Source organism: Zea mays, chromosome 10 (genome assembly GCF_902167145.1).
Source record: "Zea mays cultivar B73 chromosome 10, Zm-B73-REFERENCE-NAM-5.0, whole genome shotgun sequence".
NCBI classification, from domain to species: Eukaryota; Viridiplantae; Streptophyta; class Magnoliopsida; order Poales; family Poaceae; genus Zea; species Zea mays.
In genome coordinates, this window is record NC_050105.1 from 44,091,993 (window position 1) to 44,097,992 (window position 6,000).

Sequence of the window (6,000 nt, forward strand, 5' to 3'; positions counted from 1 at the left end):
CCGGTCGTCTTCATCCTCCTCAAGCGCGCGCATCTTCCTTGCGCGACCCTCCCCAGCTCCCTTTGTTCGCCGGGCGAAGCTCCCTCTGCTGTCTGCTTCGCCGTGCGCCAAGCTCCCAGCCGAGGTCTCCTTCCTGCCGTGCTCCAGCCATGGCGCATCTCTGTTCGTTCTCCTTCTCCCTATGCATCACGGACCTCCCTTGCCGCGCCCTTGGTTCTCCATCGCGGGCTGCGCGCCCCTGGCCGGAGCTCCCCTCTACTCGCTCGCGCCCTCCCTGGCTCGCGCGCCCAAGCTCTGTGGGCGGCGCCCTGGGCTTGGTCTCTGGCTTCTCTGCGACGCACGGCTGCTCTTCTTCTCCAAGTGTCGGCTCCCTGCTCAGCTCTCCAGAGCGTGCGCGCCACCTGCTCCCTCCACGCTCGGAGCCTTGTCCCTGCGCCGCGCCCCTCTGCTGCTTGCTCTGGTGCTGCGTGCGCGTTCTCCCATGGCCAGCTGCAGCTCCCTGCGCGCCTAACTCTAGCTCGCTCTCCAGCCGTTCCTCTCGTGTCGTGGTCTTCCCTGCTCCAGCTCGGCATCCTCTGTTCCTCCACTGCGAGAACGCCAGGCTGCACCAGTTTGTTGGGCGTCTGCGCTGAACTCCAGCCCGCCGTGGTCTGTGACCAAGCTGAGCCCCTGATTCCATCGTCGAGTCTAGCCCCATGTTACTGCGCTCTGCGTCCTCACCGCATTCGTGAAGATGCCGTGGAATTGCGGTCGTTTCTCTTTGTGTCATGTGCGCAGCACGCCATCGTCTTCATGTTTTTGGCAAGTCCCCTGCTCGCCATCCCCTGCTCGACATCCCCTGCTCGACCTCGTCGTCGAACTTCGCCTTGCCGGTCGTCGTTCTTCGCTCAGCAAGGCTTCGTTCTAAGTTGCGCCGCCCTTCAAGTTCGCGTCCTTGGCGGACTCGCACCTCTGTGTCATGTCTGCTCGTCCATGCTGTCGGCCCGTTCGGACTCGGGTCTCGCTAGAGTCGCGCTGCCGTCGATGCAACGCGGGTTGTCCCTCTGCTCTACCCAGCTCGTCGAGTCCCAAAAATCTGCACGCACGTCATAGTTGGTGCCCAACATCTTTGTGTCGCCCTTCGTGTGCTGTAACACCCCCTTGCTCCTCGTCGTTGATTCATGTCGTGTCCACGACATGCTCGTCAACCCCGACAATCTATCTTCCAATTACGCGCTACTTGTGTTTGAGCTTCGAACCCCCGTCGAGCTCTTCCCCTGGAAGTCACCTTCGAGCACAACCCCTGCCAAGTGTTCGCTGGGAGGTCTGAACCAATACTCATCGTCGATCTGCGATTATCAAATCATTTTGGTCATGGTAAGCTGATAATTTATTCAGAATAGTTCGATCGTTGAATAAATTAATGTGTTAGTACGAGGCTCATTAGTGTGCTCGATAAATTGTGTAAGTCACGAAACTCTCGTCGACTTCGCAGTTCTTGCGATTATCGAGCCAAATTCAGTGTGGCGAGTTGTTTCGCTATTTCGGTTAATTAGCTGAATTAATGTACCAAGTAGAATATTAGTAGGTCTGTGTGATAAAGAAATGTTTGAGTAATTGTTGACATGAAAAACATGTGAGGAGTAAAATAAAATTAAAATAGTTCTATGTGAGCAATGTAGAATAATTCGTAAAACGAGGTATAAGTTTAGAATTCAATTAATTAACTGATAAGTTGTGGTTAGGCTAATTGTATTAAAGGTGTATAATTTGTTGTTTTGTGATGTTCGTGTTAGGTTCGGTTAATCTAGAGAAGCGTAATTATTGCGCGTAGTCGTATATTAATAACTAGTGACTCCGTACAAAATTGTACAACGCCTCGTCGCTAGATGTTTAAATTCGCCATCGCGTAGCACTATTTAGGGTTTTTGATATTCCTGTCTATATGCATTCATATGCATAATGCATTTCATTCAGGTGCGATAATTAATCACGTGATGCGGAAGATGACCCAAGTCGACCCCAAGCGCGGGCTAACCTGCAGGATGATGTTGATGGACGGAACCGAAGATGGAAAATCTAGCGAATGTCAAGACAGAAGATGGTCGTCAAGCGGACATCGCCTAACAAACACTAACCTAGTGTTATTCAGGCAAGCCCCGGTGCATGCAACCCCTTCCTTGTGTTTTTAAATAATTTTTGCACGCTTTAAGTCTAGTGAAATGTGCATTAGGTTTATAGGAGTTGCTTGGAAACCCTTTGATGCATTGCCTTCCTTGAAATCCATACATTTATAGATACTTCTGGTGAAGTATCAAAATATGATTTACAAAAATGCTTAGCCCTGCTCAGATCTTGTGGATAGAGGTTGTCTTTTGCGTTAAGGCCTTGCTCAGGGGTTATCCTGAGGAAAGATGGCTTCTACCTGCAAGAATATTTTCATTGAGAGCGTGGTGGGATCTTACTGCAAAGTTCCCTGTGATGCTCTTTTCATCCTAAGGAACACAAACAATCCTAAGTGTGAAAGTACTTAAATCGGGACTTGGGCTAGGAACAGGTGATGTTCTACCCAGGTTGATTAAGGATTGGATGCGTATGTAGGCCTGCTGACCGAGGACCCTTTAACTGGTCATAGCCAGGCTGGCGTTCACTGGACTCTGAGTCTTTTTGATACCGGGCTGAGGACACAATCGAGGCGATTGCTCTGCACGGGTTGACCACTTTCTGCGGATTCCATCCCTTGGAGCTGTCTACCCACCCCATTGGCTTGTTCCCCGCGGAAAGGGAGGACGACCCAATGTGGAAGGATTGGGTGGAGCATGCCAAGGACATCTGGGCTATCTACCCAGGTCAGACTGCGCACTTGACCGTACGGTGCATGAATGCTCTGTACCGTCTGCAAGTGATGCGTGGTGAGGCGATGTCCCATCTGATGGCCTTGTTAGAGGCAACAAAGATCACCTTGGACAACAGAGAGGAGCTCGTGTTTGATTTGTCCACTGAGATGGTGGAAAAGGACTTGCAGGTGGAGCAGCTATCCAATGAGATCCAAGAGTTGGAGGAATTAGTGGGGACCAGGGAGAACACCATCGAGGTTCTCGAGGATCAGCTCATTAACACCCAGCAGCAGCTTGCCGAGGCTAATGAGCACCTGGATATGCATCACCAGGAGATCCAGGACATGGAGGCCAACGAGGACGTTGACATTGAGGGAGGAGAGGAGCCTGCCTCCAGCGTGGACACTGCTGGCTCAGGGAGACCACCTTCCCCCGAGTCGAGTGTTGCCTCATTCGCTCACTAGGTGTCCGGGATAGAGTTAGAAGTCGGTGATGGTAGGACTCCTCGCAACTAGCTTAGCTTTTGCACCCTTGGGGTACTAGGCTAGGTAGAGTTGAGTCTTTTTGGGACCCTTGATGTAATCGTGATAAACTCTTTCGGAAGCATGATTGATGGATGCTGTTAGTTAAATTTGGAAGGAAAGTTTATGCCTTTTGAAATCCTTTTTGTATATGTCGAAATCTATCGATTCGCCTTTGACTCCTTCACCGCGATTAAACCTTAAACTTGAAGATATGGTATTGAGAATATATGTGATTTTTCAGATGGCCGGGAGATAGCGACGCGGCCAGAATGAGCGCGTTCCTCCACCGCCGCCACCGCCTCCCACTCTGCAGGAGCTAATGGCTCAACAGAATGAGATCTTGAGGCAGCTAGCTCAGCGTCAGCCACCACCTCAGCACTATGGTGGTGGAGATCATCAGCGTCACCCCGCGGCAGCTACCTACCAGGAGTTCCTCAGTATCCAGCCTCCATTGTTCACCAGGGCCGAGGACCCACTTGATGCAGATGTGTGGTTGAGGGTAGTGGAATCCAAATTCTCACTACTCCATGGAGCTTGTTCAGAAGTCACTAAAGTCAGGTTTGCCACCCAGCAGCTTCGTGGACCCGCAAGGACTTGGTGGGACCATTTTCTTGCTATGCAGCCAGAGGACCGAAAGGTGGAATGGAGAGAGTTCAAGGCAGCTTTTAGGGGACACCACATACCCGCCGGGATTATGGACTGAAAGCTCAACGAGTTTCTGGCACTCACTCAGGGCAACAGGACCGTGTTGCAGTATGCTCAGGCTTTTAATGACCTGTGCCAGTATGCTGGGTATCATGCAGATACGGACGAGAAGAAGAGAGACAGGTTCAGGAGGGGGCTCAGCACTAAGCTCCGTGACCGTCTCAACACCGTCAGGGCCAACAACTACAATGAGTTGGTCAACATGGCTATCTCCCAGGAGGACTGCATCACAGCCCGACAGGCAGAAAAGAAGAGGAAGACCCCTGTAGCAGGACCCTCAGCTCAGCCACAACGTTTCAGGATTGTGTCTGGCACTCAGAGCAGGGGACCTCAGCAGCAGCAAGGGCGATGGGTGATCTGACCACAGCAGCAGCAACAGCAGGCACCCAACCGCACCCAGTTTCCAGCTCAGAGGAACAATCAGCAGCACCAGCAGTATCGCCAGGCGAATGACAACAGGTGTTTCACTTGCGGCAACACCGGACATTATGCCAAGAATTGCCCCTGGAACCAGCAGAGGCAGGGGCAGAATGTTAATCAAAACCAAGGCAAGAGGCAGAAGGTGCAAGTGAGGCAAGGTAGGCTAAACTTCACCACCATGGCTGATATTCCAGAGGGAGCACCCGTCATGACTGGTATCTTTACAGTTTTGAATTATCCTGCCATTATTCTTTTTGATTCTAGTGCATCGCATAGTTTTATCAGTGCCAAATTTAGTGCCAAGTGCCAATTACCTTTTCACCACACCAATGGGGTATCACAATTTCAACACCAGGAGGCAGGGTTGCCACCTACCAAATCAACAAGAATGTGCCTTTAAAGTTTGGTAGTCTGATAATCAAAACTAACCTCCTCATTTTGGGCTTGGATAGTGTGGATATCATATTGGGAACTGACTGGTTGACCAGAAATCAGGCTGTGATGGATATTGCAGCTAGGGCCATTGAGGTGCACTCGCCAACTTGTGGTGAAACCACACTATATTTGCCTGACCAAGGTTGTACCCGTTCCTGTGCCTTCGTCATGCTAGAATCCCCGGTATAAAAGATCCCAGTGGTCTGTGACTACCCAGATGTTTTCCCAGATGAATTGCCAGGGATGCCACCTGACCGAGACATTGAGTTCGCAATCGAATTGCAACCCGAGACTGCTCCTATCTCCAAGAGACCCTATAGGATGCCTCCCGTGGAATTGGCAGAACTGAAAAAGCAATTGCAAGAGTTGTTGGACAAGGGGTTCATTCGCCCAAGTACTTCACCATGGGGATGTCCTGCCTTGTTCGTGAAGAAAAAGGATGAGAGTTTGAGAATGTGTGTTGACTACCGCCCTCTCAATGCGGTGACCATCAAGAACAAATACCCTCTGCCCCGCATTGATGTTCTGTCCGATCAGTTGGTAGGAGCCAAAGTGTTCTCCAAGATAGATCTTCGCTCGGGTTACCATCAGATCAAGATCTGTGCCAGTGATATTCCCAAGATGGCTTTCTCCACCAGATATGGGCTTTATGAGTTTTTGGTGATGTCTTTTGGGCTGACCAATGCCCCAGCTTATTTTATGTACCTGATGAACTCAGTATTGATGCCAGAATTGGACAAGTTCGTGGTCGTTTTCATTGATGATATTCTGGTCTATTCAAAGAATGAAGATGAACATACTGAGCATCTGCATATCGTGCTTCAGCGGCTACGCGATCATCATCTTTATGCTAAGTTGTCTAAATGTGAGTTTTGGCTAAAGGAGATTAAATTCTTAGGTCACACAATTTCTCAGGATGGGATATCTGTTGATCCTGAGAAGGTACAAGAGGTGATGGATTGGAAACCCCTGACTACAGTGAGGCAGATTCAGAGTTTTCTGGGGTTGGCAGGGTATTATCGACGATTTATTCCGGATTTCTCCAGAATTGCCAAACCAGTGACTGAACTGTTAAAGAAGGGAGTCAAGTATGATTGGAG